The sequence below is a fragment of the Pristiophorus japonicus genome, chromosome 14 (assembly GCF_044704955.1).
Source record: "Pristiophorus japonicus isolate sPriJap1 chromosome 14, sPriJap1.hap1, whole genome shotgun sequence".
In the NCBI taxonomy this organism is placed as follows: Eukaryota; Metazoa; Chordata; class Chondrichthyes; family Pristiophoridae; genus Pristiophorus; species Pristiophorus japonicus.
The window spans coordinates 6030200-6050461 of record NC_091990.1 but is presented as its reverse complement, the minus strand read 5'-3'; positions in this window follow the sequence as shown (position 1 = coordinate 6050461).

Here is a 20262-nt window from a genome sequence, read left to right as displayed (position 1 = left end):
GACCTTTTATTGGACGGCGCAGATATAATGGTAAGTACTGCAGGGATAGAATACGGCCAGGGTGATCTCCTGGACGGGTTGGAGAGGAATTTTCCCAGATTTTTTTCTCCCTAAATTGGCCTGGGTTTTTTATCTGGTTTTTGCCTCTCCCAGGAGATCACATGGCTCCGGTTGGGGTGGAGTGTAGAATGTTTCAGTATAAGGGGTGTCGCAGTTGTGTGAGGCGGACTGGTTGGGCTGGGTGCTCTTTGCCTTTCCATCATTGTTCATTGTTCATAGGCTTATATGTAACCTTCAGGGCTGCAGATCAAGGGTCGTGTGGCTCTTTGTCGGCCGGCGTGGACACGATGGGCTGAAATGGCCTCCTTCTGCGCTGTAAATTTCTATGTTTCTATGTTTTTAGGATAACATTTGATTTATAACCACTTTTACATAGTGTGTGTTTATCGAATGTAGATCAGAGCGGAGCTTCAATATTTGTCACTGCTTGCATCCTCACAATGTGTGTACAAAAGTTAGCCCACACACACGCCCAAAAAAATAACTTATTATGGATGGTTAATCCTTGTTAAAGGCCAACCAAGATTTTTGTGCAATGCTTTATGCTGTTAAATATGCAAATTACGGTAACTATTTAGTTAGAGCTGTGTGCTAGTTGTACGAGTGAAGAGCTAAAATGTCAAAGTTCCAACAGAGACTGAGCGAAATGCATTGAAGAGATATTTTTGTCCCCACAACATGGATACAGCTGTATTCAACAACAATAACTCGCATTTATATAGCGCCTTTAATGTGTCATAAGATAAAACATTTGACACCGAGCCATATAAGTAGAAATTAGAGCAGGGGCTTGGTCAAAGAAGTAGGTTTTAAGGAGCGTCTTGAAGGAGGAAAGGAAGGTAGAGAGGCGGGGAGCTTTAGGCAGGGAATTCCAGAGCTTGGGGCCCAGGCAATAGAAGGCACGGCCACCAATGGTTAAGCGATTATAATCAGAGATGCTCAAGAGGGCAGAATTAGAGGAGACATCGCGGGGGGTTGTGGGGCTGGAGGAGATTACAGAGATAGGGGGGGCGAGGCCATGGAGAGATTGGAAAACAAGAATGAGAATTTTGAAATCGAGACGTTGCTTAACTGGAAGCCAATGTAGGTCAGCGAGCACAGGGGGTGATGGGTGAGCGGGACTTAGTGCGAGTTAGGACACGGGCAGCTGAGTTTTGGATCACCTCTAGTTTATGTAAGGTAGAATGTGGGAGGCCAGCCAGGAGTGCGTTGGAATAGTCAAGTCCAGAGGTAACAAAAGACAAAGACTATTAAAAATTGCAAACACTTCAGAGTCTACAATCTATTACCATTTCTTTTTTTTAAAAAGGAAACCCTTGTTTCATATAATGTTTGAACAGAATCATCTTCCATTTCCATGTTGGATTTCTTCATCACTTGTATCTCTCTGGCAGGATATGAGAAGTAAGCTTCCACCTGTGTTCATTATTATCAAAGAACGCTATAACCCATTTTGCCCGTTTGGAAAGACAAACAGCTGAGCGAAAGAGTCCTGAGTAACTCGGGACATGTGTTGTGCTGTCCCCAGTTCCAACAAAACTGCTGGTTGTGACTGATAATATCGGTCTCCTCACACATCTCATCTCATTCTTGCTTCTTGTTTAGTGCAGGTGCAGCATCGAGAATCCGGAGTTCTGGAAGCCGGAGTTCCAGAATGTTCCGGAATCCGGACCCGACGACCCTGCTGACCTCGGGGCCCCGTCGCCGCTCACCTTGCCCCGCTTGTCCCGCCGCTGCCCTTACCGCGGGGGTCTCCCCGACGGCCCGAACAGCTCCTCGGCGGCAATTTCCCCCTCCCCCGCCCTTTCTGATGTTACAAAATCCGGAAATACCCGAACCTGGGCTCCGGTGTTTCCGGCCTCGCGATGACAGAAAGCAAATCGAAAGTCCGGAAAGTCCGGAATGGCCTTGGTTTATACCATTTATACCTGTACCATTTATAGACATATCTCCGAGCCGTATGCTAACAATTATTTGCCACGTTGTTACAGTGCCTACAAGCAATTCCCCAGAGCAATTACCCAGTGGGCATTGATGAGTCACCTTCTGATTGGAAATTCATGGCAAATCGATCAGCTTCATTTCACAACTTGGTCTCAGAATGAAAAGTATTTCAAGTAATATAAATTAGGACAATCAATAGCCAACTGGAATCATAAATATTATAAATTTGGATTTTTAATTGCTAAGAAATTTAAATTAGTTCACACTCCAGTACAGCTCTATTCTTAAAACAAAACTCCCATCAAATATTGTTTGGGCAAACTTATGTTGTCGCAGATAAGCCAGGACTAAAGATCACCTGTGTGGAAACTGCATAACATGCACAATCTTATACAGTGTTAATATTTATAGCTTTTCACTATTCAACCTACTAATCGAATTATGTTGAGTGCTCGGGACAAAGGGAACGGATTTACTTGCTATTTTCTATGCTATACTTTCCATTTTCTATAGATCCATCAGCAATGTACTTTCATTCAAGTTGTGAAGCCTGCTGTTAGAAAGCCCAGCAGTGAAATGTGGTAGAACTGCATGAATAGTGGCTCGTGTCAGCAGACACAAATCTCATTTCAGGAAGGTTTGTACATTATCCTGAGAGGCAAGTCATGCCAGAGGACAAGAGGCTTGTCAATGCAACTCTTACATTCAAGAAATGGGAAAGGGATCAACCAGATAACTATAGGCCAGTTAGCCTAACATCGGTAGTGGTAAGCTTGTTAAGGCCATAATATGGAATAAAATCAATACCCACTTGGGAAGAGATGGATAATTAAATACAGCCAGCATGGATTTGTAAAGGGCAAGTCATGTCTGATACATTTAACAGTATTCTTTGAGGAACTAGCAGAGTACATGGATAAGGAAATTTCACCAGATGTTGTGTATAAGGTGTTAGAAAGGAAAATTGCTGATAGAATTAAGACGCTGGTATTGATGGAAATGTGGCAACTTGGATCGGGAACTGGCTGAAGGACAGAAAGCTGAGAGTAATGGGCGTTGTTCAGATTAAACGGATATAAACAGTGGTGTACCCAAGTGGTCAATTTTCAGACCACTGCTCTTAAACATGTAAACTATTTAGATTAGGGTATAAGAAGCACAATTTGCATATGGCACCAAACTAGAAAGATAGAATGAAAGAATGAAAGAATGAAAGAAAGAAATAAAGAAAGACAGGCTTGCATTTATATAGCGCATTTCACGATCACCGGATGTCTCAAAGCGCTTTTAGAAAAGAACATAGAAAGTATGGTTACCTGTGAAGAGGTTTGGAAGTAATTGTAAAGAGGACATAGACAGTTTAGTCGCTGGGTAGATGTTGGTGAAACTAAATGTGGAGTTGGATTTTAGAAAGAGGGAATGTATGCTGAATGGTAACGCATTATTAAGAGGAGTGAGTGATGAACCATCAAATTAAAGACCAGTAAGCCTTACTTCCACTGTTCGGAAAGTGTTTGGAAAGGGTAGGAAAGAACTTGCATTTCTATAGCGCCTTTCACGACCTCAGGATGTCCCAAAGTGCTTTACAGCCAATGAAGTACATTTGTGTACTCTATTATGAAGAATAACAAAAGGGAGTATCTTGAGGGTCATTCGAGACAGGCAGCATGGATTTAGGAGGGAGAAGTCACACTTGACTAATTTATTGGATTTTGTTAAGCAGGTGACAAGCCGAGTCGATGGGGGAGAGACACTCGATGTTCTCGACCAAGATTTCAGGAACACATTTGCCACTGTCGCACATAATGGACTATTACATCCAATCCCAGAGTTTGGGTAGATGGGAATATATTAAAAATGGATTGGCAAATGGTTAGTTGGTAGACTATGGGAAGTAGTGTACGGGTAGGAATCTGGTTGGTAGACAGTTACCCGTGGAGTGCCAACAGGATCACTATTGGAGCTGCAGCAGTTTATAACTTTCATTTAGGGGAAGGAATTGTGTCTAAAATGTGTCCATGTTTGCGGACAATACCAAATTCTGAGCAGCAACAAATTATGAATATCAATGTGCACAAATTCAAACAGATCTTGACAAGCTCGAGCAGTGGACAGAGAAATGGCAGACACAGTGTAATACAGGGCAGTGCAAGGTTATGCGATTTGGCAGAGGGAAGGTTGACATGGCTTATGTGCAAAATGGGAATGTACTTGAGATAATGGAGCAGGAGAGAGATTGTGGGGTTTTAGTGGGCAGGTCATTGAAACTATCAGCACAGTGTGCTCAGGCTGTTAAAAAAGCAAGCTGAATATTGGACAGCATAGCCAGGAGCATAAGACATAAATCCAGAAAGCTCATTTTACAACTGTATCTGGCTCTGATGAGACCACATCTGGAGTACTGTGGGCAGTTTTGGTCTCGCTATTTCCAAAATGATATTTAGTTATTGGAAGTGGGTACCGAGAAGGGCGAGACAGCTGATCTCAGATCTTGAGCGAATGATGTATGAGGACCAGCTTAGGTTTTTTATCTGTTGAAATAAGAAGACTGAGAGAGGATATGATAGAAATGCTGAAAATTATGAAAGGTTTGGATTTGGTTCCAAGTAAGTGTTTCTGCTGCTCACAGAATTGAAGCACAAGTGGTCATATTTATAAATTAAGGACAACAAAAGAAAATAGAAAATGCCAGAGGAATTGTCTTGCCAAAAGAGTGCTACGGACCAGATTACCAGCATGGGCGGTGGTATAAGAAGCCTTAATGAGCTTCAAGAAGAAACATAGAAACATAGAAAATAGGTGCAGGAGTAGACCATTCGGTCCTTCGAGCCTGCACCGCCATTCAATGAGTTCATGGCTGAACATGCAACTTCAGTACCCCATTCCTGCTTTCTCACCATACCCCTTGATCCCCCTAGTAGTAAGGACTAAATCGAACTCCTTTTTGAATATATTTAGTGAATTGGCTTCAACAACTTTCTGTGGTAGAGAATTCCACAGGTTCACCACTCTTTGGGTGAAGAAGTTTCTCCTCATCTCGGTCCTAAATGGCTTACCCTTTATCCTTAGACTGTGACCCCTGGTTCTGGACTTCCCCAACATTGGGAACATTCTTCCTGCATCTAACCTGCCTAAACTGGATAGGTTCTTGTCAACAAACACGATTCAGGTTTGATTGTTAGAAATACACCAAGAGAATATTGTGGACTGGTGGGCTAGATAGATTCAGAGAAAGGTCTCTTCCCACTGACAACGACTCTACTTTTTCTCCCCTTTTCCAGTCTCTTCCCACCTACAACAGCCCATCATGGACCTTCCCTTTTGTTCTTTCCTCCCCTCCCCCTTTCAGTGCTCCTTAAGAATCTGTTCATTTCGAACTATTGCCAGTTCTGACGAAGGGTCAGCGACCTGAAACGTTAACTCTGTTTCTTTCTCCACAGTTGCTGCCTGACCTGCTGAATGTTTCTGGCATTTTCTGGGTTTTATTTCAGATTCCAGCATCCGCAGTATTTTGCTTTTGTAGCTCGATTGAAGACCTTCGCCTTCCTGACGGCTAAAGGGATCAAAGGGTATGGAGAGAAAGCAGGAAAGGGGTACTGAGCTGAATGATCAGCCATGATCTTATTGAATGGTGGTGCAGGCTCGAATGGCCTACTCCTGCACCTATTTTCTATGTCTATGGCTATGTTTATGACACTGTTACTAGTTAACTAGTTTCTGCTAACAGAAACAATGGTACAAGCCACAATCTTTAATAAAGGAAAAAAATACATTTCATCATCATAGACAGTACCTTGGAATCGAGGAAGACTTGCTTCCACTCTTAGAATGAGTCCTTAGGTGGCTGAACAATCCAATGTGAGAACCACAGTCTCTGTCACAGGTGGGACAGACAGTCGTTGTGGGAAGGGGTGGGTGAGGAGTCTGGTTTGCCGCACGCTCTTTCTGCTGCCTGCGCTTGATTTCTGCATTCTCTCGCCGATGAGACTCGAGGTGCTCAGCGCCCTCCCAGATGCACTTCCTCCACTTAGGGCGGTCTTTGGCCAGGGATTCTCAGGTGTCGGTGGGGATGTTGCACTTTATCAGAGAGGCTTTGCGGGTGTCCTTGTAACGTTTCCGCTACCCACCTTTGGCTTGTTTGCCATGAAGGAGTTCCGAGTAGAGCGCTTACTTTGGGAGTCTCGTGTCTGGCTTGCGGACAATGTGACCTGCCCAGCGGAGCTGATCAAGTGTGGTCAGTGCTTCGATGCTGAGGATGTTGGCCTGGTCGAGGACGTTAATGTTGGTGCGTCTGTCCTCCCAGGGGATTTGTAGGATCTTGCGGAGACATCATTGGTGGTATTTCTGTATGGGAAAAGTGCAAGGGAATGAAAGTAAGTGGACAACTCCTTCAAAGAGCCGGCACAGGCACAATGAGCTGAAGGGCCTCCTCTGTAAAATTCTATGGGAGAAAATTTGAAAATGGTTGAGGGCATACAATGGGAGGAATTGAACAAGCTGTCCGTTTAATGTGGGCAGTGGGCAGCACCCTCGCCTCTGAGTCAAAAGGCTGTGGGTTTGAGCCCCATCCAGGGACTTGAGCAAAAAAATCGAGGCTGTCACTCCAGTGCAATGCCGAGGGAGTGCCGCACTGTCGGAGGGGCAGTACTGAGGGAGTGCCGCGCTGTCGGAGGGGCAGTACTGAGGGAGTGCTGCACTGTCGGAGGGGCAGTACTGAGGGGGTGCTGCATTGTCGGAGGGTCAGTACTGAGGGAGCACCGCACTGTCGGAGGGTCAGTACTGTCGGAGGGCCACACTGTCGGAGGGTCAGTACTGAGGGAGGGCCGCACTGTCGGAGGGTCAGTACTGAGGGAGTGCTGCACTGTCGGAAGGTCAGTACTGAGGGAGTGTTGCACTGTCGGAAGGTCAGTACTGAGGGAGTGCCGCACTGTCGGAGGGTCAGTACGGAGGGAGGGCCGCAATGTCGGAGGGGCAGTACTGAGGGAGTGCCACACTGTCGGAGGGTCAGTACTGAGGGAGGGCTGCACTGTTGGAGGTGCCGATGTTTGGATGAGACGTTAAACCGAGGCCCCGTCTGCTCTGTCAGGTGGACGTAAAAGATCGTATGGCACTATTTTGAAGAAGAGCAGGGGAGTTATCCCCGGTGACCTGGGGCCAATATTTACCCTCAATCAACATCACTAAAACAGATTACCCGGTCATTATCACATTGCTGTTTGTGGGAGCTTGCTGTGCACAAATTGGTTGTCGCTTTTCCCTACATTACAACAGTGTCTACACTTCAAAAGTACTTCATTGGCTATAAAGCGCTTTGGGACGTCCTGACGTTGTGAAAGGCACTATATAAATGTAAGGTCTTTCTTTTTTTTTCCTTCTGTGCTGTATCATTCTATGATATGAATGTTGGACCGCTTAATTGTGGTGTATGATGGATATTTGTCGGCTAACTTAATGAAGCCATTAACCTGTTTATTTTATGGGTTAATTCTTCACTGCAACAGTAAATGAAAGAATGACGGCATTAAGCCTTCATCCATTAATATTGTCAACAGCAATCTCTCAAGTAATATTTTTAAACAAAGCACTTCTTTTGCTTTGGGTCTGACCAAGTTAGCCTTATGAAGGGAGACCTCTCGACATGTACAGATGGACCTGTCCTTTGTGCATACACGTATGGTGGAATAGATTTGCCTGCAACACTGATAATGCCATCGCATATGCATCGTATGAATAAATGAACAGGCTCATCTGGATGTATTGGAATCCAAATTGGATCAAATTCGGTTTTTATTTCCAGATAAACCACAAGGTCCAATTTAGACCAGTTTAAATCCTGGCAGTCCCTAGTGAGGAGAATAGAGCTTTATAAAATCTTGTCAGTCCCAGACTGTGCTGCAGCTTGTTCATATATTTACATAAGACACACAATTACGATCTTTTTGCGATCTTTCAAAAGCAGAGATTAATTTTCTATTGAGGCTATGCAGTGTTAATTTGATGTTGCCCCGTTTGTAATGCTGAAGAAATTCACAGTTTTCCTCCCTGTAGGTTAGTGCTGTCCCTCGTACAGCCAAAAGCCATTTGCAAGGAGGTCAACTCTCTCTCTCTCTCTCTCTCGCCAACCCTGCCTCTCCATGTGCTTCTGGGCCTGAATGCACAGCTCCAGAATGTGACGGAGCCAACATTCTTTTTTCTTCTTATTCATTCTCAGGACGAGGCCATTAGTAAGGCAAGCGTTTACTGCACGTCCCGAGTTACCCTGAGAAGATGATGGTGGTCCATCTTCTTGAGCCACTGCAGGAGAGAGGGAGATGCATTAATTTTTTTTTAATTGTAAAGGCCAGAAAAGTAAGAGTGATGCTGAAGCAAGTTATTTCTCAGGGTTGTGGTCCAAACGAAGGGATCTTAAAGGTATTATAATGTATTGAAACCAACTAAGACTCATAACGTTATGTGACACTTGCCAGCGTGTTGCTGGATATTGTACTCTGAATTATACAGTCACTTTTATTGCAGATATTTGGAGAAAAAGTACAATCTCCAATTTTAGGATATTTCAGGTATGAAAACCCCATTTGAGGGACACGTTGACAGAATCATTTGTTCAATTTACTGCTACTATCTGTAATCTTATCTGTTCTAGTATGCATGGGTTTGGAGTAATTTGTATTTTAGGCAAATATTGATTTTTATTTGTTATGAAAACATAGAAACATAGAAATTTACAATGCGGAAGGAGGCCATTTCGGCCCATCGTGTCCACACCGGCCGACAAAGAGCCGCACGGCCCTCGGTCAGCATCCCTGAAGGTTACATATAAACCTATGAACAATGAACAATGGCGGAAAGGTAAAGAGCACCCAGCCCAACCAGTCCGCCTCACACCACTGCGACACCCCCTACACTGGAACATTCTACACTCCACTATGTTCATTGAACTTCAGGCTGATATCTGATACAGGACAATTCAGGATGAAGTTGGAAATGTCTGACTTACTGACACTAATATTCAAGTGTTGAGTGATAGGGTAATCTATTAGATTATTGAGTGAATTCATCAAACATGGTTGAAATATTGGGAATGGTAGCATAGTGGTTATAACTGGACTAGTATTCCTGGCCCGTGCTGCCCCTGGGCCCTCACCTCTTCTAGGCCCCAGACTCACGCCTCTCCTGGGCCCCGGTCACTTCATTCTACAAACTCTTGCCGCTCCTTCGCCCCTCCTGCTGTGCCTGCCCGCACTGCAATCGGTGACCTGACTGTGCAGCCGTCGCCCTCCTGCAGTGGTATGCTGCTGCATGCTGCTCCCTCTGATGGCCCCGGCCTGCTGATGGTCTTGCAGGCTGGGACCGTGCCAAATTCCGGGCCAGGCCGCCGCATGCTGCTCCCTCCAATGCAGCCTTTCAATCACAGTGTCAACTCAGACTGCGATATATGTGCGCGCTCGGTCTGTGCAGCAGAGCTGGTCTCCAGTCGTCTTGGGTAATCCTTGCCACTGGACCAAGATCTAGCTCTGTCAAGCCCGTGTGCAATGGTCACCACACATTAAAAAAATCCATGCACAGGCATCTTCCGCCCCTCAGGATGTAGTTCGGGATCTGGAATATTAGGTCCTTCATTGAAACACCTGTGAACTCGTCCTTTTTGGCGTGGAAGCAAGTCATCCTCGATTTGAGGGACTGCCGATGATGGTGATGAATAATTTTGAGGCCTGGACTAATGCTCCAGAGACATGAGTTCAAATCCCACCACGGCAGCTGGGGAATTTAACTTCAGTTAATTAAATAAACCTGGAATATAAAAGCAAGTATCAGTAATGGTGAGCATGAAACTACTGGATTGTTGTAAAAACCCATCTGGTTCACTAATGTTCTTTAGGGAAGGAAATCTGCCGCCCTTACCCAGTCTGGCCGATATGTGACTCCAGACCCACAGCAAAGTGTCTGACTCTTAACAAACCTGTGAAATGGCCTAAACCGCTACAACAAAGTCACTGGAGCACCTTCACCACACGGACTGCGAGAGGGCGGCTCACCACCACCTTCTCCAGGGGCAATTAGGGACGGGCAGTAAATGCCGGCCTTGCAAGCGTGCCCACATCCTGTGGACGAATAGCTAAAATGTAAAAAACAGCAAGGAGCCACAGGAGCGGTTGAATATTTGCTTTTCCAACCTGCACTCCCATTGAGCCTAGCTCCCACCCACCCTGGGAGATCAGCCATGATCTTGTTGAATGGCGGAGCAGGCTCGAGGGGCTAGATGGCCTACTCCTGTTCCTAATTCTTATGAGAGCGGGATTAATGAATTCACTCATATTTCTTCCAACATTTCAATTGTTTGCAGCAAAACATCCTTTCTGCAATGGTTTGCTTTATCTGGGAGATATTGAGCAATGTGGTTCATTTTCCTTTTAATTGAGAGATCTCGGGGACGGGTCATGTCCCTTGGTGCGGAGCACCTCTGAGATTGAAAACAGCAGGAGAGAAAAGGAGGTGCACTGGGAAGTGCCAAGGTTGTGTTTCAAAACCTTACAGATTGTCGGAGGAAGAGCATATCGAAGGAGTTGAGGCATTTTGTAGCTTTGAGATCTTCAGAAAGAATGGTGTTGAGTAGGGGACAGTGCAGGCGGTATTGATTTCAACACAGTAAGGATGGAAGAAGAATGTGTAGAATTCCATATCTGGAATTAAGGAGGAATAAAAGCGAAAGCCTTAGATCAGCATTAACCACAGTAGTATTGATTAAATGGGGACAAGAAACATGGAGCGAGACCGAGAGATGTTGGGGACTAGAGCTAAGATGATTGCCTAACAAATAAAGCATGTTTATATTTGTTTGCAAATCTAAATCTCTGTGTATTTGATCACCGCGGTTTGTAAATATTAATATATTGTGAAGTTGTTAAATCACATACTCCAGCCCGTTAAGGTTGCAGTAATTAGCTTTTATCTTAAGTATGCAAGTCAAACAAATGTATTGGAACATGTAATTTTCCAAGGGTTATTATTTTGGCATGAACCTTGAAGTTGCCTCTCGAGCACACTGAGAGCAGATGGACTGGGACGATGGGGCGCAGCTGTTACTGTGTTACTGACGGACTCCTGCAACGTTTCTGTTCATTTACAATTTATCAGACATTTCCATCACATCCGCGAAAGGCTGAACTATTCCCACACTTTGGAGTGGAGATGAGGTATTTCTAGCTGGTTGAGCCAAAAAGCTGTCTCCTACCATCTGCTTTAGCAGGTTCGCGAATTGCAGATAATAAGTTATAAAGTGTCCCATGTTAATATGTTTATTATTGGCCCGCTTTGAGCATTATTACATTCTCAACACAACACACCTGCAACTTGGCTGCTTTCCTCCAAGCTCCAAGTGTGACCTTATTATATTTTCAGCATCCTGATTTTGTGTTTTATGTGGGTCAGTATTCTCCCCGTGAGCAAACATTACATTTCACATCAATAATACACATTAATTGCAAAACTTTTACCTGCTTATATTAAGAAATTCCTAAACTATAAATATTATTGACTGTAAGCTGATGTTCTGTTAGGTGGCAGGCTCCAGCTGATGGTTGCTCTTGAATCACCCACTGTCCAGTGATAATTGTAGGCACTCGTCAAGCATGAAGGGCCTTGTAATAAGAACATAAGAAATAGGAGCAGGAGTCGGCCATTTGGCCCTTCGCGCCTGCTCCGCCATTTAATGAGATCATGGTTGATCTGATCTTGGCCTCAGCTCCACTTCCCCGCCCGCTCCCCATAACCCTTAACTCCCTTATCGCTCAAAAATCTGTCTATCTCCGTCTTAAATATATTCAATGACCCAGCCCCCACAGCTCTTTGGGGCAGAGAATTCTATAGATTTGCAACCCTCTGAGAGAAGAAATTCAGGGAGATTATGGCTAATCTTCTACCTAACTCCATATACCCGCCTTTGGCCCATATCCCTTAATATCTTTGTTTACAGAAAGCTATCAATCTCAGATTTAAAATTAACAATCAACCCAGCATCAATGGCCATTTGCAGAAGAGAGTTCCAAACGTCTACCACCCTGTGTGTGTAGAAGTGTTTCCTAATCTCACTCCTGAAAGGTCTGGCTCTAATTTTTAGACTCTGCCCCTAGTCCTGGACTACCCAACCAGTGGGAATAGTTTCTCTCTATCTACCCTCTCTGTTCCCCTTAATATCATGAAACCCTCGATCAGATCACCCTTTAACTTTCTAAATTTTACAACCCAAATTTGTACAATCTCTCCTCGTAATTTAACCCTTGAAGTCCGGGTACCATTCTGGCAAACCTACGCTGCACTCCCTCCAATGCCAATATATCCTCCCTAAGGTGTGGTGCTCAGAACTGCTCACAGTGCTCCAGGTGTGGGCTAACCAGGGTTTTGTACAGCTGCAGCATAACTTCTACCCCCCTGTAATAACTAATTGTATTGAAAGGTAATGAAACAAATGCACCTTTTTAAGAGAACTCCTCTCTGATTTTTCTCTTAGGTTTTTCTTTACAGCCGTGTCCTGGAGATTATTCTTCAATTCCCGGAGACTTGAGGGTTTGCAATCATACTTAGTGCGTCTGTTATAATGTTTTAGTGGACCTCCTGTAGCATTGCTCACAGCGGTTGTAATGTATTTGCTTCAAGGGTTCTTTGCTTAAGAATTCACAGCAACACATTGCTATTAAAAACTAATTGGTTTATCAGCAAAGGCTTAACAATCACACTGCACATTACCAGTTCATCCACCAGGCTTACAATCACCTGCCTCATTGTAGATCCCCCGAACCCAACTGGCTGGGGTTTTATTGAGTCTTGTGAACATCACGTGACTGGCTAAGCCACTCATAACTCAACAGCTCTACAACTATATTGGGTAATCAGATAAAGCTGAGTGCCCCCTTATTAAAGGGGGCACTAGGACACATAAAGGAACAATAAAATGTTAAGTAAACTTTAAACGATCAAATTAAAATTTGGTTGCCGGGGGAGATGATGCACTCCAGTCCCTCTGGTGCCCACCTCTCGCGGAAGGCCGCGAGCACACCGGTGGATACCGCGTGCACCATTTTCAGGGAGACCCTGGTGCGAGCATAGCCACGGAAGAGAGGCAGGCAGTCGGGCTGAACGACCCCCTCGACCGCCCGCTACCTGGACCTGTTCTAGCAGCTCTGCAACTCTTTTCATTGCAAAACAAAATAAACAATTAAATCAAGTGCCCCCTGATTAAAATGGGTGGACACTCCAAAGACATTTCAAATGCCCTTTTTTTTTGTTTTTTTAGGGGAGTTTTTTTTTAGGGCAGTAAAAGCACACAAATTATACAAGTGCCCCCTGGCTAAAAGTGGGGGGGGACACTAAAACCCGGCATAATAAACCAATTAAATGTCAAAATTATAAAATCAAATTAAACTTTGGTTGCCGGGGGTGATGATGCACTCCAGTCCCTCCGGCGCCCACCTCTCACGGAAGGCCGCGAGCGTACCGGTGGATACGCCCATCTTGCCGTCCGGAGGAGGCGGGGGTCCCCGATGGAATGCACTCTATGTGGGAGTCCTCCCACTATTCATTGGGGACTTGGCCTGGAGGGTGGTGCATGGAGCAATCCTGTGCAATAAATTTTTAAGCCGGTTCACGGGCTCCCAGGCCGCCTGCAATTTCTGCGGTCTGGAGGAGTCCGTGTTCCATGTTTTTATGGAATGTGCGAGGTTGCAGCCCCTATTCCATTATTTGAAGGGGCTGCTCCTCAAATTCTGGTTGCACTTCAGTCCCACACTCCTGATCTTTGGGCACCCTGTGCAGAGGGGAGCGGGCAGGTCCGAGGGCCTCATCGTAGGACTGCTCCTGGGCACGGCCAAGGGTGCCATCAGCCGGTCCAGGCAGCGGGCGGTCGAGGGGGTGCATACATTACAGCGGTCAAACAGGCAATTCCATGGACAAGGTGTCATCGGAGCTCACTCTGTGCATGCAGATTTCCTGGGCAATTCTGAGAAATATTCTTTATAAGCCCAAGCTATAAGTGTGAAACAGTCACATAAATTCAAGATGGTAGAAGACCATGCAGTTAAACTATGAGACAAGAAAAAAAACAACGGACATAAAAGAGGAAATATTAACTTAATGACTAATTATACTCTGTAATATTTGGATGATTAAGCACACTTTATTAAGTGTTTTTTTTCCTCAATTTGTCTTGCCGATTTTCACTTTTCTGTCAGGGTTTCAGACCATGTGTTAGATTAATTTGTCCGACTGTGGTGATCTCATTAAGATGCTCCAGAAGATTCAGTGGGATCTGACTAATGCAGCTCTGTACGATGATGTTACATATGCTAGTATAAATAGCAAAACAAAATCTATTAGGAAATGAAACCGTGTTGTACAGCAGTTAAACATAACAGTAGAGCAAGTCTAGAAAATACTGTCTGAAGAGAAGGTCTATCTTAAAATGATTGGCCCTGAAAATGACAGCGTACTAACCATGGTATTGGTGAGGCCACACCTGGAATACTGTGTACAGTTTTGGTCTCCGTTTTTAAGGATATACTTGCATTGCAGGAAGTTCAGAGAAGGTTCACTAGGTTGATTCCGGAGATGAGGGGGTTGAGTTATGAAGATAGGTTGAGTAGGATGGGCCTTTACTCATTGGAGTTCAAAAGAATGAGAGGTGATCTTATCGAAACTTACAAGATAATGAGGGGGCTCGACAAGGTGGATGCAGAGAGAATATTTCCACTCATAGGAGAAACTAAAACTAGGGGACATAGTCTCAGAATAAGGGGCCGCCCATTTAAAACTGAGATGAGCAGGAATTTTTTCTCTCAGAGGGTTGTAAATCTGTGGAATTCTCTGCCCCAGAGAGCTGTGGGGGCTGGGTCATTGAATATATTTAAGGCAGAGATAGACAGATTTTTGAGCGATTTGGGAGTAAAGGACTATGGGAGCTCGGCACATGATCAGGGAAGTGGAGCTCGGCACATGATCAGATCAGCCATGTTCACATTAAATGGCGGAGCAGGCTCAAGGGGCCAAATGGCCGACTCCTGCTCCTATTACTTATGTTCTTATGTACCTTGTCGTATTGCCTTCCAAATGCCGCTTGGGTTTGGGATTTCTGCATGCATGTGCACGGCGCCAAATTTGGAACTCGTGACCTGTTAACGTACGCAGAAAAGCAATGCTGGCACAGAGTCGGGTTATTTGCCCAGCGACTGGTCAGCACTTGCCCACGTAAGTCTTACGGTTAATGCCAGCAGGCGTGGGGTCTGCCTGCATCAGCGTAGGGCGACAGCTCAGGCTTAAATTAAACAATTACATATTCCAAGTTATGTACATGCACTGTAGGAATTGAGTTTATGAAGATATTGGCCTGGATTACAGTTTTAATATGTATGAAATCATTAAAAAAATTCTATTTTTTGCAGTTTGGTGGAATGAAGGTAATTATGATTAATATTCCAATTCTGCTCATTGTATGATTTTTACATGTCGGGATTCCACTGCATATCATTGGGGGAGGCCCTTCGTAAATGATTGAAATGGAATTCTCTTTTGTCATTGAAGGACCGGGTCACGTGATCCCAGGTGCGCTTCCGAATCGCCTGCGTCCTTGGGATCCGTGGGCCATTACGCTGCCCTCTGGCTTTAGGTCTGAGACCGTAACTCTTCACAGTCTGGCCGCTAGCAGGTAATTTCGTAACTGTTTCGCGGGTCGGAGATGTACTCCGGATGTACGCCTCTGACCGCAATTTCTAGGCCATTATCTTTGTTTCACTGCCTCTTTCTCTAGTTTCTCTCCTAGCTTCACTCATGCCCTCTCCCAAGCTCATCTTGTTCACGAGACCCACCTCCTACTCCCTCGACCCTATTCCCACCAAACTGCTGACCTCCCAACTTCCCTTCCTGGCCCCATGTTAGCTGATATTGTTAACTGTTCCCTCTCCTCAGGTACTGTCCCCTTCCCTGTGGATGTTGCCTTCATCAGCCCCTATGCTCAAAAAAACCCACCCGAGACCCCTCTGCCCTTGTAAACTACTGCCCCATCTCCAAATTCACTTTCCCCTCGAAAGTCCCTGAATGTGTTGTCGCCACCTAAACCAATGCCCATCATGCCCGCACCTCCGACTTTGAACCGCTCCAATCAGGGTTCTGCCCCTGCCCCAGCACTGAAGCAGCCCTAATCAAAGTCACAAATTACATCCAATGTGACTGTGACCGTGGTGAGCTATCCCTCCTCATCCTTCTCGACCTGTCTGCAGCCTTTGCCATGGTTGTCCATACTATTCTCCTCCGACGCCTCTCCACTGCTGCCCAGCTGGGTAAGGGCTACCCTCGCCTGGTTCCATTCTGACCAATCCAGAGAATGACCTGCATCTGCTTCTCTTTCCACTTCCACACCGTTACCTCTGGAATTCCCAAAGGGTCTATCATTGGCCCCGCACCTATTTCTCATGTACGTGCTGCCCCTCATCTGAAAACACATCAGTCTCTGCATGTACACTTACAACACCCAGCTCCACCTCACCACCGCCTCCCTCGACCTCTCCACTGCCTATGATTTGTCAACGCTGCTTGTCCATCATCCAGTACTGACCACACTTGACCAGCTCCATTGGGCAGGCTACATCATCCGCTTGCCCGATACAAGACTCCCAAAGCAAGCGCTCTACTCAGAACTCCTACACGGCAAGCCAGCCCCAGGTGGGCAAAGGAAATGTTTCAAGGACGCCCTCAAAGCCTCCTGGATAAAATGCAACATCCCCACCGACACCTGGGAGTCCCTGGCCAAAGACCGCACGAAGTGGAGGAAGAGCATCCGGGAGGACACTGAGCACCTCGAGTCTCGTCGCCGCGAGCATGCAGAAAATATACTAACTCACACTGTCCTGTTCCTCCATCACCTCTGTGTCAGCTGTGGCTCAGTGGGCAGCACTCTTGCCTCTGAGTCAGAAAGCTGTGGGTTCAAGTCCCACTTCAGGAACTTAAGCACATTAAAAAAAAATTCAAGCTTACACTCCTAGTGCAGTACTGAGGGAGGGGCAGTGCTGAGGGAGCACCGCACTGTCGGAGGGGCAGTACTGAGGGATTGCCGCACTGTCAGAGTGGCAGTACTGAGGGGGCATTGCACTGTCGGAGGGGCAGTACTGAGGGAGTGCCGCACTGTCGGAGGTGCAGTACTGAGGGAGTGCCGCACTGTCAGAGGGGCAGTACTGAGGGGGCATTGCACTGTCGGAGGGGCAGTACTGTGGGAGTGCTGCACTGTCGGAGGGGCAGTACTGTGGGAGTGCTGCACTGTCGGAGGGGCAGTACTGAGGGAGTGCCGCACTGTCGGAGGGGCAGTACTGAGGGGGCATTGCACTGTTGGAGGGGCAGTACTGTGGGAGTGCTGCACTGTTGGAGGGGCAGTACTGTGGGAGTGCTGCACTGTCGGAGGGGCAGTACTGTGGGAGTGCTGCACTGTCGGAGGGGCAGTACTGAGGGAGTGCTGCACTGTCGGAGGGGCAGTACTGTGGCAGTGCTGCACTGTCGGAGGGGCAGTACTGAGGGAGTGCTGCACTGTTGGAGGGGCAGTACTGTGGGAGTGCTGCACTGTCGGAGGGGCAGTACTGAGGGAGTGCTGCACTGTAGGAGGTGCTGCCTTTGGGATGAGACATTAAACCGAGGCACCATCTGCTCTCTCAGGTGGACGTAAAAGATCCCATTGCACTATTTGAAGAAGAGCAGGGGCATTCTCCCCGATGTCCTGGCCAATATTTATCCTTCAATCAACATCACTAAAACAGATTCTGGTCATTATCACATTGCTGTTTGTGGGGTTTGCAAATTGGCTCCCATATTCCAACAGTGACTACACTCCAAAAGTACTTCATTGGCTGTAATGAGATGTCTGGTGGTCGTGAAAGGCGCTATAGAAATGCAAGTCTTTCTACTTTTTTTTCTGTGCTCACTGACCTACATTGACTCCCGGTCTGACAATGCTTCGATTCTCATCCATGGCCTTGCCCCCCCCCCATCTCTGTAATCTCCTCCAGCCCCACAACCCCCCGAGATGTCTGCACTCCTCTAATTCTGGCCACTTGAGCATCCCGGATTATAATCACTCCACCATCGGTGGCCATGCCTTCAGCTGCCTGGGCCCCAACCTCTGGAACTCCCTCCCTAAACCTCTCCGACTCTCTCTCCTGCTCTAAGACGCTCCTTAAAACCTACCTCTTTGATCAAGCTTTTGGGCACCTGCCCTAACATTTCCTTATGTGGCTTGGTGTCAAATATTGTTTGATAATTGCTCTTGTGAAGCGCCTTGGGACGTTTTGCTACATTGAAGGCGCTATATAAATGCAAGTTGTTGTTGTTGTATGTGAAATACTATTGGAATGATTCAGTTCAGTAATGAAGGGCAAGTGTTAACATTTGTACCAATATTAACGAGCTCTATCTAAGCTAACAAAAGCGATACAATCTTGTTAGATACACTCAGAGTGATACCGGGAATGATTAGCAGGCAGTAATCTCATCCCGGGATTCAGATCTTAACCTGGACGTGTTACACCCTTCAAATGACTTCTATTCAAGGCATTGATTTCTTTTTTTAAACAAGCTATAGTGCGGAGTTTATGGGTCAGTTTATTTTCAATTTATTAGGCTAGAATATACTGTCAGCGATGCTAGTGTATTAAAGCTTAATGTGCTTGTATCAAATTCCCCTTCCACTGTTTTAACAGAGACATTAATCCAATTAAAATAATGTCTGGAGCAGTAATTTCTCGGGCTCTTTTTGCCCACAGTACTCGTTCACTGTCAGTGCACTGTCTGTAGTTGATGTATAATGATAGCTGCACTAAAGTATTAACTATTGGGTTGTAACCACTTGCATATATTGAATAATGATCAGGAGTTCTAGGCGCCGTCTTTCAGATCTGACGTTGCAGTGAGGCTCTGTCTGCCAGTTCAGGTGGAGGTACAAGATCCCACGGCATGATTCAATGGAGAGCTGGAGAGTTCTCCCTGATGGGAACCCCAAAAAATAGCTTTTCAGTTTTGCTAAAATTAAGCTGGAGGAAATTTTGGCTCATCCACGTCTTGATGTAGGGCCCGCGGTTGGAGGGGTGACAACAGATCCCTTCAACTGCCTTGCCCCGGGACCAAGACCTAGCTCTGTCAAGCCCGTGTGGTGGCTGGTGAGCAACGGCCACCACATGTTAAAAAAATCCACGCACAGGCATCTTCCACCCTTCAGGATATAGTTCAGGATCTGGAATATTAGGTCCTTCATTGAAACACCTGCGAACTCATCCTTTTTTGGCGTGGAAGCAAGTCATCCTCGTTTCGAGGAACAGCCTATGATTGATCAACTGCCTCAATTGGTACATCAGTCATTGAAGGTTGGCATGCAGGTACGGCAGGCGGTTAAGAAAGCAAATGGCATGTTGGCCTTCATAGCGAGGGGATTTGAGTACAGGGGCAGGGAGGTGTTGCTACAGTTGTACAGGGCCTTGGTGAGGCCACACCTGGAGTATTGTGTACAGTTTTGGTCTCCAACTTGAGGAAGGACATTCTTGCTATTGAGGGAGTGCAGCGAAGGTTCACCAGACTGATTCCCGGGATGGCGGGACTGACATATCAAGAAAGACTGGATCAACTGGGCTTGTATTCACTGGAGTTCAGAAGAATGAGAGGGGATCTCATAGAAATGTTTAAAATTCTTACGGGTTTAGACAGGTTAGATGCAGGAAGAATGTTCCCAACGATGGGGAAGTCCAGAACCAGGGATCACAGTCTAAGGATAAGGGGTAAGCCATTTAGGACTGAGATGAAGAGAAACTTCTTCACCCAGAGAGTGGTGAACCTGTGGAATTCTCTACCACAGAAAGTTGTTGAGGCCAATTCACTAAATATATTCAAAAAGAAGTTCGATGTAATCCTTACTACTCGGGGGATCAAGGGGTATGGTGAGAAAGCAGGAATGGGGTACTGAAGTTGCATGTTCAGCCATGAACTCATTGAATGGCGGTGCAGGCTCGAAGAGCCGAATGGCCTACTCCTGCACCTATTTTCTATGCTTCTATGTTTCTATGTTGAGCGAACAGCGCCTATACCTTGAATGAATTGAAAGGCTTTGCTTCCCCTGCCATTTCCTGATGTTGCTCGCACTGTGCATAGGGGTGTTAGCTGTGGCTCAGTGGGCAGCACCCTCGCCTCTTGAGTCAGAAGGTTGTGCGTTCAAGTCCCGCTCCAGAGACTTGAGCACAAAAA